This window comes from Protopterus annectens, chromosome 1.part1 (assembly GCF_019279795.1).
Source record: "Protopterus annectens isolate FY-2018-M chromosome 1.part1, PAN1.0, whole genome shotgun sequence".
NCBI lineage: Eukaryota > Metazoa > Chordata > Ceratodontiformes > Protopteridae > Protopterus > Protopterus annectens.
Window position 1 is genome coordinate 506,921,342 of NC_056726.1, and position 13,158 is coordinate 506,934,499.

The 13,158-nt window shown below is 37.6% G+C and overlaps 1 protein-coding gene across 1 annotated transcript in view; it reads right to left on the reverse strand.

Annotated features, from left to right (window-relative positions):
• AHI1 (Abelson helper integration site 1) overlaps nt 1-13,158 on the reverse strand; it is a 2,471,520-nt gene that overhangs the window by 1,720,098 nt on the left and 738,264 nt on the right. The window lies entirely within an intron of this gene.

A 13,158-nucleotide genomic window follows, 5' to 3' on the forward strand; every position in this document is an offset into this window, starting at 1 on the left:
CGAGTATGTTTTTATGTATTTATGTGTTTGGTTCGCTGATATGGTGGGACTATGTGATACTGGAATTGTGTTGTGTGAGGTTACCTTCTCCTCCTGACTGGTTACACCAGTTTTGAGATGAGAGAGCTCAGCCTCCAGTTTGGCTAAATAGTTGAATCTCTCACATATATTTGAACCTGTTTGGAGGAGGAGAGGGTTGTCCGTGTACATGAGACAGTTGTAACATTGCCTCAAAATTCCCAGATTCACCAGCTGGACTGGAGAGGAAACCATTGACTGACCTTTGGACATGCTAGAGTAATAAGGAAACTGAATTTAAGATGGACCAATAGAGGACAGGGTAATTGTAGAGAGTATAAGAGTAAGTAGTGCTTATGGTTTAATAGTGCTAACTTGTAGGATTACTTAATTGGACCAGTGAAGGGCCTTAGAATGAGAATATGGTGTTTAAATTGAGAGATAGAGCAGTTCTAAGGGAAAAAGTGAAGAGCAGACTTTGTGGAGCCAGGAATAGTTTAAACACAATTAGGCGGCGCTGCCCACTGCTGCACTATGCACAAAACCGCGCAAAAACGCGCAAAAGAGGGTTTTAAGAGAGGAAGATGAAGGAGTTAGGAATTGACCCAAAATGGCCAATAAAACTACAGTTTCAAGTCAGTAACCACTCCCACAGGGGCAGGCAGGCTGATCAATGTTTTTCACTGCCACTGATCAACAGAGAGACTTCCCTTTAGCCCAAGCAAAAAATGGCCTCACAGAAACTTACAAACAGTTCAAGAACAGCAAGCCTGTAACTGAACTTTTTTAAATCTCAGAAAAGTGGGAAAAAAGCAAGATTTTTTTTGTTTTTTCAGAGATAGCAGAGGTTCACAAGTATCAACAAGTTATAACAGTGCAGTAAATGACCCCACACAAGAGTGCTAGGCCAAAGACTGATACAATGCAAGTTTTGAGAAAAAAATGATTTTAAAAATAAGTGCAAACAGGAAATTCAGCTTCAAACAACTCCTAAAGGAATACCTTACTCAACAGTGACTATGCTCCGGTAATACCCTGGCTAGCTTCTCATGCCATTAATCAAATGTTTCTTTTCTGCTATCTTTTCCTTGTCTTACTTCTATCAAATGAAAATACCACAATGGTATATTTTAGTTATGTATCTAATGAGTTTCATATTACTGTCTATAGTAAGGCCTAAGAAATGTACTGTTTTCTGTTTACATTCTCTTTTTGTAAATTGTGATTGTAGGCAGCTGTTAAACCTGTTGTATATTCTTTGTAAACCTCTGTAAATTTTTTGTAATCTTTTCTGTATTATTGTTATGGAGCTTTTCTCCCTGGGTCTCCGCTGAAAACGGGCTATTTGCCCAGTCAGACACTACCTGGTTAACAAATATAAAATAAATAAAATAGAAGTAAGAAGATAGTAAAGATATAAAAGATAAAAGAAGATATAAATAAATGCACTCATATACATAGAAACAAGCACACACACACACACACACACACACACACACACACACACATAAACACACACAAACCAATCACACACACTTTCATTTTTGGATGAATCAGTCTCTGTCTCATATTAAAAAAATATATAAAAACATAAAAAGGTAATGCAGCTCTCTATCCACGTCCCACCCCCCATTCCTGTTACAGTATTTGATTCAGAACATAATGCTCCTCTGTATAATTATTTAATAGATAAAAGTTGAAGATTAAAGTCAGTCAGTAATGTCCTCACTGCATTGAGTTTCATACTTTCAAAGGACTGCTGCAGCAGTAAGTGCTCTCTCTCACTTACACTTTCACGCACACACACATACACACACACACAATGCACACACACACAATGCACACGCACTCTTACACGAAAACAGAAACACACAATCACTCTCACACATGCACCCTTTTTATTTTTTAATGTATTTAGTTTTTGTTTTCATTTTACAATAGCTAAACAGCAAAGCACTGTTTAGCAAGCGTAAAATTATGGTGTCCACTTGCATTTTTTAATCTGAGTTTAATGGCAGTTTAACATGCCGTTGTGAACTGACAGACTCACTTTTCAGGGGGCATTACCTGTACATTATTATGTATGTTTGTTCTCCATTCACAGTGCCAATATACAGGTCGCCCATCCTCTAAACAATATAATCAAATCAACATTATACAAATTTTTCAATTCCTGTCTTCTTTTAAACTTTATTCCTCCTCCAAAACATTTTTCTGCAAGCTTTCTGCTCTCACAATTTCCATGGGTGGCCTAATGGTTAAGGTGTTTGCCTTACAAACGCAAGGTACAAGGTTTGAATCTCACAAGGGATAACTGGCTAGGCTTAAAATGGCTCGCAAGGGCAGTTAGCTTAGTACTAATCTATGAACCTATAATTTACACCAACCCTTTTCTAAAGATCCTACTTCATGATCCTTTATCGCTGTTACAATATTCACTACTTCACGTATGGTTAGTTTAGACTTGGATTTCCATTTTCAAGCAATTGCTTTTTTGGCAACCACCAGAATTAAAAACAAGGCCTTACTATGTCTAGGCAATTTAGATATTGCATCCCAGCTCAAAAAAATAATTTCCTTAGTTACACTCATTTGCTCATCTCGTATTCCTGAGTATTCTGTAAGGAATTTTTAAAGTATGCCAGCTCATTACACGATGACAATATATGCGTTCACGTACCTCTTTCCTCCACAATACACCTCCAACATTTGGTATCTTCTTGTAGAAAAAAATTCTTTGTAGTATGCTTGGGGTGTAAAAGCACCTATGCAAAAACTGCCAGGCAAAAAGCATAAATTTTCTAGATTTTGTTGCATATTTGGCAGCCATACATATGTCCTCCTATTGTTTCTGTTTATGAATAGTTTATCTAATCCCTCTTCCCAATCGTTTTTGACCTCTTCTGACTGATTCCTACAGTTAATGTGCAATAATTTATATGCCCTACTAATAATCACTTTTTAACAGCAGCTTCTGTTCTAGATTCAAATAAAAACTCAACCAGTGCAGGTCTTTCATTTAGGATTCCCCTATCTCTTTCTCTTTGCTTATACTCTGATATTAATCCCTGCTAATGAAGGCAATATCTAGCCTGCAGTCCAAATGTCTTCTTGGTCTCCTTCCCATTCTACTACCTTCCCCCTCTATTTGTTCCCAATACAGTGGCTCCTTTGCCAGCTTCCTCTAGTAAATTCCATTCCCCTATTACCTATTCTCTGTACCCTTAACTGCAGTCATCCCTATCTGCAGAATCTACTTTGTCCATTCCTGTGTTGGCTTAGCTCTTAATAAACTTTCTGACATTTTATGAACATAATATTTTGTAAGACCGTTGTTAATCTCCTTAAAGATCTAAATCCAAACTCCCACTCTCCTTTGTTTCTTGAATTATCTCCCCTGCTTTATCACCATCATCCCATTCCACTTTGAAATATAGCTTTCTGCTTGTGTCATGTATAACAGCCTTAATTGTGTAGCTGTAAAATGTCCCTTCAAATCAGCTAATTTTAAACCTCCTTGTTCATTATCTTATCCCATTTGGCTGTTGCTCTCTTCCTCTCCCAGAAAAACAAATCACAAGCTATTAATCTTGAGAGTTCCAAACATTATTTGCTTAGGAGAAATGAAAAATTTAAAGGTACAATGGCAAGCAGTTCAGAAAAAAACAAAGACTGAAATTATGCAAACTAAATAAGAGATAGTAGCCTCCCTAGTAGCTGTAATACTCTAATGCATTTAATAGAACAGAGCACACTTTAATCTTACTTACAGATAGCCAGTGGAGTCTATTTTAAAGGCTCAAATGGACAAATTGTCAAATCTATATGGTCGAAACCATGTGGTCGACAACTGTCTGTGGAACTGTTCTGACTGAGATCGTGGCACAGTAGGGATCAGGAAATGTGTCCTTTTCCCCACTGTAATATGATCTCAGAGTTGCTATATATAGTTAGCGGAGGGGGTGGGCAAGCCCCCCTGCAAAACCATTGTTTGTGTTGTGTGCTAATGGTATTTGGGATTTTCTATCAACGGGCTGAATTATCGACCTTATTGTCGCAACCATATTGGTTTCAACAATTTGTCTGTTTGATCTTTTAAAATACACCCAAGCCTGTGCACTTTTTCTTACGACAAATGGCTAATGTTTTCTGAAATCATGCAAGCTGTTTTTCATATCTGGATGTGGAACAGAGCTAAGAAAGAAACAGAGAGCAATCAGTGTAATTGGGAACACACTGCTTTTTGCTGAAAGGCTGTAGAATTCTTCCCAGCCAGAGTTTTCATTTCACCTTTTCTGTTTGAGTTTCTTTCAGGTTCTCCAAATTTCTTCTTTGCTGGCATACAGGCATGCTTTAGCCTGTGAGTGCAGTTGCCGATCTGGGGAATTTTTTCTTAACTGGACTGTAAAACTGCATTTATTGAAAATTAATAGTTTTGTGTGTTTGTTGTAAACTGATACGAAATGGGAAGGTGTTCTTAAAATGTATTTACTTTTTGTTTGACAGTCTTCATTAAAGCAAGAAGTCTTGAAAAATGCGATACAGGCTCAAGTAGACAGGAAAAAAACACAACTATAAAGGATCAGCCTGCCAAACCATGTCTGCATGTAAGGCAAAAGTTGGAAATGCATAGTCAAAAAAACAGACACATTACAGGTGGGAACAACAGCATTTTAACATAACGGTTACATTAGCTATACTATCTTGAAATGTAAATGGCCTTAGATAAAAAAGAAAACATACTGAATCACACTAAGAAATGCAAAGTGGAAATATCAATGCTGCAAGAAACACATTTAGATAGAAATGAGCATGTGAATTTGATAACGAAAGGATTTGGGGCTGGATATGCAGCAGAATATCAGGAAGAAAGGAAAAGGGGATTAATAATACTGTCTCCAGTAGTGATAGATGAGGAAACACAATAACAATGGTAGATTTATAGTAGTAAGGGGTTATTGACAAGGGAGGAAGACTATGCTGGCATGTATTTATATTCAATCAAAAACTGCTATTAAGGAACTTAAAAAAAATTGAGAAGATTAACCAGCTATCAGTAGGGAATATTACTTATAGGTGGGGACTGGAACTTCATTTGCAATAATGAGGATATAATGAGGGACCTAGAAGGGAAAATATAACAAAAGAGGGTACATTTCTGAAGAAGTTTATGAAAATGTTTGGTAAGGAAGACATGAATTTAGTAGTAGGAACTCAGATGTAAATTACTTATTATACCCCAAGGTACAATAACTAGGCTAGACTAGACAGAAATAAAAAAAAAAAAACAAAATTACCGCAACCAGTTAAAAAACACAGACCGTTTATTTTCTTAGAACAACTAAGCACTTTCGCCAGTACATAGGCTTCTTCTTCAGACTCTTCAAATCTGAAGAAGCCTATGTACTGGAGAAAGCGCTTAGTTGTTCTAAGAAAATAAATGGTCTGTATTTTTAACTGGTTGCGGTAATTTTTTTTTTTTATTTTTGTCAAGAGGTCTTGTTGGCCATATTGGTTTTGTGTTTCTTTAGACTAGACAGAAATTGCATTTTACAGGAGTATGTGTATTTAATCGAAAGCTTCAACAAATACCCAATTACTATTTCAGGTTATGCACTAATAAAAACTATGACAAAAATGCAGATTAATAAGTTGTAAATTATGTAGCCACACAGGAATAGATTCAGCAATACCCATATTTATGGTGGCATGATAGGATTAAATACTTAGAAGTATGGATTAAAAAGGCTCCTGTTATTGCAGCTAAGGATATGTGGGAAGATACTGAACAAAAGATAATACAAAAACTACGAAACAAGAAGATCTTGTTTATGAATATGGAGAGAAAAAATGCAAACAGTGAAAACAATTTTAGTCCCTTTTGTTTTATATTTAGGTCATGAATATTTTTAGTAATCAGAGATGTTGTGGACAATAATTAACAAAGAGCTGAAGGAATTTATCTGAAATTAGAAGGGGCGAAAGGCAAGTGGGATAAGTTGATCCTCCCAGTACAGCAAGGTGGTTTACGACTACCTTATCTGACAACATATTTTAGAGCTACACAATTAAGGCTGACATACATAACACAAGCAGAATGTTATAATTCAAAGTGGAATGGAATGATGATGAAGGAAGGGGTTCAAGAAATAAGGAGATAGTGAGATTTTGGATGCAGATCCTTAAGGAGAATAACAACACTATATGGAATACTATGTTCATAAAATTGCAGAAAGTGTTCTAAGAACAAATGAACATGGGACTGGAGGAAGGAGATTTTGAAAATGCATAGTTTTGTGTGTTTGGTGTAAAAATAGAGAGGGATGACTGGTAGTAGGGGTAGAGAAAACAAATAACGGTGGTTGGAGTTTCCTGAAGAAAACTGGCAATGGAACCAAAGTATTGGGAGCAAATAACTAGACGGGGAGCGATAATACAGTGGGATTAGGCCAAGAAGTAGTCTGGCCTGCAGATTAGAGACTGCCTTCCCTACCAGGGACTGATATCAGTGTATAGGCAAACAAAGTTACAGGGGAGTCCCAAGTGAAAGACCTGCCCTGACAGACTTTTTAGCTGAATCTAGCGCAGAAGCTGATCTTAAAAAAGGGTTAGCAGTTGGAAATATACAATAATGCATTATAACTGCAAGAATCCAATCAGAAGAAGTTAGAAAAGATTGTGAACAGAGGCTGGACTGGAAAAACAATTTTCAATGGAGGGATCATATGTATGGCTCTCAAATATGTAATAAGTCCAGAAGGTTTAGTATATTTGCTTGGAAGTGTTTGTATAAATATTTATGTTTTAATGTTTTAAGCACCTTTATTAAATCATCACTTAAGACACAAGCAAAAAATACATTAACAGAAAGCAAACCATATTAACAATTTTTCCATTTACATACATTAGATATCACTCATCTTTTGGGCGGCAGCAGTGGTACAGCGGTTAGCGTTGCCACCTCACAGCAAGAGGTTCAATCCTCGGCTGGGGTGCCTTCTGTGTGGAGTCTGCATGTCCTCCCTGTGATTGCATGGGTTTCCTCCGGTGCTCCGGTTTCCTCCCACATCCCAAACACGTGCTGTAGGTGGATTGGGCACTTTGAACTGGCCCTAGGCGTGAGTGCATGCGTGTGTGTGCCTTCTGTGGAAGGTTTGTCGCCGGGCTGGCAACTTGATACCGTAAAACTCCACTGCCAATCATGAGCGGACAGGTGATCCGCTGTGGTGACCCCTAACTGGGAAAAGCTGAAAGAAGAGGAAGAAGATATCATTCATCTTTTCTTTGTAACCGCCTTCCTTTAAAACTCACTCCTCCTACACATTATTCTGCATGTATTACTCCCACAATTTCAATTTATTTTTATGTAACTTGCTCCTTCCCTTTTCGAAAGATCCCTCTTCTAGTTTTTTTTTTAATCTCTTTTTGTATATTCAATACTTTGAATGCAGTTAGTTTAAACTTTGATTTCCATTTTCTAGGAAATGTTTTTTTGGCAGCAAAAAAAATCAAACTTAATAAGGCCTTACTATGTCTAGCCAATTCAGATCCTGTTTCATAGCTCAAAATAATCATTATCCATAGTTACAGCTATTTCCTCACCCAACATTATTGATAGAGTACTCTGTAGGGAATTTTTAAAAATCTACCAACTCACTGCATTCCCAAAACAAATGTTCTTAATTACCGCTTTCTTCCACATCACACCTACATTTGCTACCTCCCTGAGGAAATTGTTTTCACGTCTGCTTGGGGTATAAACAGGAGCGGCCCTAGGTCAACTGGTGCCCTAGGCAAAAGGGCTCCACGGCGCCCCCCACCACATTACCTGGTGCCCCCATCCTGGTCTACCTATACCAAATAAATACTGGAAAAGCGCACCTGCTAGACCGGTGCCCTAGGCGGCTGCCTAGTTGGCCTATGCCTAAGGCCGGCTATGGGTATAAAATACCTAAGCAAACACTTCCAGGCAAATGTGGGGTGTCCATTCTAAGGATCTCTGGAAGGAGAATCAACATCTGCTATGAGTGGAGGAGACCACACCCACTTGTTATATAATGGATGGTCAGAGAGAAGGTGGAGGCAGTTGTAAACCTCTCTGGTTGAAAAAGGTAGTACTGTGAAGAGATACGCAGGCAGGGATCTGAACAGCATGACAAAATGAATACAAGAGACAATGGCCTTCCAAGTGGAAGAAAAATGAACTAAGAGCTATTTCCTAAGCTAATACTGAGTCATTTACATGGACTGAATTGTGAGGACCCTGTATAATGCAGCTGGAATGGTATGTTGGCACTGTGAATAATATACCAAAACACTACATGGAGTCTCCAGATTGGTTTGCTAATATTAAACTGGTATTTTCATAAGGGCAACGTTTGGTCTAACTATACAAATGCATAATTCATTTTGATTATTACATAACTGCCTGCAAGTGCATACCCATTATGAGTTGATTTCCTCACCTGTAAAAACAGTGGCTTGAGTGTGTGGTTCATGAGAATGTGGTATTTGTTTTTCTTTTTTGGCAAACTATGACTTCTGCTAGTATATCATTACGTGAACTCTTAAGCGACCATTAAACAGTGTCAGAGGCTGCATTTTTGCCATACCCAGAAGCAGACAGAATTTATAAGCAGTGCAAAATAAATAACTCTGAGAAAGAAGCAAGTGCTATTACTTAGAAAACCAAGTTTGAAAAGAAGTGTATGGTTTGTCAGACATTGGCAGAATGAAAAGTACTGCAAAGTGTTTTGGCAAAGAGGTATGAAATAACTGCAAGGATCCTTACAAAGATATGCACAGTGAATATCCTAAACTGATGGAAAAAATGTTTCAGTATGAACCATGCATTCATGAAAGAAATTAATGAAGGAAGTAGTAAAGATGGCAAAATTATGATAAATTACCAAACTGCATTTTACATGTAGCACTGAAATCAATGAACTATAAAGCATCATGGTGTCAAATTACATGCCATTCAGAGAAAAGCTGAAAGTTGCATTAGTCAATGCAAAGTGTGGAGAAGTAGTATACAGAGTGTGAAAAAAGAATTTAGTGGCAATCCAAAGTCTATCTTCAACTGTGCTCTGAGAAAAAAAAAAGAATTGCACTGTCCTTTTTGTGAAAATAAGTCAAATAACTATAGTTTGTACCCTGGTGTTTCCTGAGAAAAAGCATTGCACTTTGTGTGCACTGGGAAATGCTGACTACACTGCATGCTTTAACTATCAAGTCTATGCAAGCGGAAAATTACTGTCTTCCAATTATTTCTAAAACACAACTTTATTGTTTTAGAAGAGACTGGTGAAATCTTTGAGTGCATAAGCCCTGTTTAGAAGAATTAAAAGCTGTGCAGTGTATGGAAAGCACAGACGAACTTGTGCAGCCTTGCAGACAGCAATGAATTGTACTAGTTGATTATATTAGCTGTCTGCATGAGATCCAAAAGTAAGAAGTAAGTCTTCTTACACAGTGAATTGTTAATTTTAAATAGCTAGTATATCTACAGAATATCTGCCCCATGCCCTTACAGTAGCTGGTCCAATCAATTAAGATGGGACTTGTAGCTGTTCAACATAGCCTAGAATGGGAAGCTCTTTTTTTAACAACTATATTCAGCCATCACATTAAACAAGCTATAGCAATGTTTACACTATTTTATGTAGTATACATGTTTTCTATTCAACAGTTTTCATTCACTCCAACATTACATCCTCCTGAACATTATTTTGCATGCATTGTTCTCAAAATTCTATATATTTATATGTGATTTGCACCATCCTTTTTAAAGATCCCACATCCAAGTCTTTTATCTCTGTACAATATTCAATATTTCAGTTACAGTTTGTTTACATTTTGACTTCTATTTTCTAGCAATTACTTTTTGGCAGCCAGCAGCATTAAACTTAATAAGGCCTTACTGTGTCTAAGCAATTCAAACACTAAATCCCATCTCAAAACAATCATTTATTTAGTCAGAATAATTTGGTCCCACATTTCCAATAAAGTTCTCTGTAAGGAGTTTGCAAAGTCTGCCAGCTCATCAAATTCCCCAAAAACATGCTCCCAATTACCCATCTCTTTCTCATCACACCCACAGCATTTCTGATCTACCTGAGGAAAATTTTGTGAAGGCTGTTTGGGGTATAAAAATACCTACAGTATGTGAACACTTTTATGCAAAAGCCCTACACATTTTGGACACTGTTACACACTTAATAGCCATACAGATGCCCTCCCATTGTTCCTTCGTAGACCGTCTTACCATTCTCCTTTACTACTCTGTTCTAACAGCTGATTGTTTCATATAATTATCATAGAACATTTTATACGTCCTACAAGCTATCTCTTAAACAGATTTTGTTCGACATTCAACTAAAAACTCTACCAGAGCTGGTCTTTCACTTACCAATTCCCTATACCTTTTCTCTTTGTCTATAGTCTTATCAATCCCAAGTAGGAAAAGAAATTTCTAACATGCAGTCCAAACGTCTGCTTAGCCTCAATCCACTCTATTACCTTTCCCTCACTAGGTACCTTGGTTCCTTTGCTAATTTCCTCCAGTAAATTCAAGACCCCGCTTGCATATTTTTTCTACCCCTACTTGCTGTCAACCCTATTGGCAAAATCTTCTTTCGCTATTGGCTTAGTTCTTAGAATACTTTCTTCTACTTTACAAAAATAATATTCTATGCAGTTGTTGTTATTCACCATAAGGACCTGCATCCAAAATCCTACTGTCTTGATATTTCTTGACACCCCCCCCCCCCCATTTCATCAGCATCCCTTTCTACTCTGATGTGCAACCTTCTGACTACATTATGTATTTGAGCCTTAACTTCATAGCTCTATAAAGCATTTCTTCAAATCAGGTAATCCTAAACCCACTTATACCTGTTAATTCTTGCCCTATTCCCCTCCCAAATAAAATTCTTCAACTATTTATTAAGGTCCACAGCCTCTCCAGTTAATACAAATATATATGACCTTCTTTGTGGTGCTACACTAAAAGACTTGCAACAAACAGTTCTGCATGATAAAATTGGTTTAAAAGCCACATCTGACATTTTGCGAAGCTAAAGTTAATGTGGTGCTGATTCTCAAAAGCTAAACCCTCTGACAGGATGCAGGGGGTCATTGGTGACTAAAGCAAAAAAAGCTACTGATTATAAAACGTTAAATCTTCAACAAGAAAAATGGGGTTCAATGCTGAATAAGGCAAGAAAAAAGGTGCTAGTTTTGGATGTAACCCCATGGAAAATGAAAAGGGTGCTCACTGTTTTATAGCACAAGAAAAAATTAGAGCAAACTTAGTAAATTGTTTACGAGTAGTCTGTACTGAAAATGAAAGACAAAATGAATAATGAGCAAAACAATACATGTGCTGCTATCAAAAAAGTAACGCAAAACTCTGCTAGGAGGTGAAGCAGTATGTGTTCACAAGAGAAACAAGTGTTGGCCAACTAAATGTGGTGCATATGTCATAATATCATACCTTAAAGAAAAATATGCAAGGTAACCATGTGTCTCTATTCATACTTAAATAAGATCAAACCACCTTGAGTAAATACCCATGAGGAACAAATAAATCAGCCAAACTGATGTACTGAAACATGTGAAGTAATAAAAAATGAATTAAACTGAGTTCATCAGCTTGAACTCACAGTTATTAAAATTCAGTCCAAGCATGAAACAGTACAACACAACACTGTAAAACACCAGAGAAACTGAAGCTCATTACATTTATTATTTCATTTTGTTTTATGCAAGCATCCCTTATCAGAGGTCTCCTGTGGGCAATGTCTACTTTAGTCACTTGCTAAGAGTGACAGAGCAGGCATGTGGAGGTAGAAGGAATCAAACCCTGTATCCTTGGTTATAGGAAGCTGCTTGTTAATAACAGTGCTCAAAAAAAGGAACGCACAAAGTCAGTTCTTACTGAAGTACCAAGAGGAAAATAAAGTGCCTTACAGCAAATAAAAAAAAGATGAGGAGTCTAAGGGCAGAGTGCTTACCACTAAGAGCTATGCATGCCATTAGTTGATCATGATGTTACATCTTCTCAAGTCACATATAATGCCAGTTGTTGCCTAATCGGCAGAGTTATAAACCACGTGGTTTGGGAACTTATGGGCCACACAATATGCGATTTGGCTGATAAAAAATCCTCATTCCCACATGCCTGAGCTAGGATGGGGGCAGGATTATGTAGTACAGTGCCTATCTACTGCAGTTGTGGGATTTGTGAAGTTATACTTTTGGAATAGTGTGGAGGAGAATCCTCACTTACCTTGCATGGAGGTCCAGTGAAAAGAAGGCTATACCCTCTTCTTATAAAAGGGAGCGTCAGAGACATGCAAACAGTTGTGGGCTTCTCTGGCAGAGAGAGGTAGACAGCTGGGAGACTATGCAGAGACTACCAGAGACACTTGGCTCTGTTTATCTGAGCTGAAATTTGAGTCATTTGCTTGGACTGCTTTGTGAGTACCTTGTATAACGTGGGTGAAATTGCAGGATGGCACTGTAAATAACCTGCACTGTATAAAGTCAATGTAAATAACTTATTCTGGAACCACACAGAGAGTCTTCAGAGTGCATAAAGTTAAATACACACACACACACACACACACACACACACACACACACACACACACACACACACACACACACACACACACACACACACCTCATTCACTATGGAAACCATATTTCTGTAACTGGTCAACTGCTTAGAATAGAGGAAGGATGCTTCAATCACAAACCAGACAACCTGAGTTTCCTCCTCGAAGGATATGATGTTGGGTGGAAAAGAAATAATGAGGTGATGTGTGCTTACTTCTCTCACTTTGAGAACTGGAAGACATGTTAAGACTGGTCAACAACATGACTTCTGGATAAGATGGATGCTGAAAACAAAAATCATCAGCTGGTAATTTAGTGGGCACAGCAATTAAACAGCAACCCACCAGAAAGATGATTGATTAGCCCTAACTATTGCATGCCTATGTAAGCAAGTCACCTTGCACATTGTGTGGCATTTGTAATCCAAGGGAAAACACCTGCTGAATGCAGTATAATGACCCTGTGCATTCTATGTTCTCCTCAGTCATGACGTAAATATATAACCTAGTAGCCTTA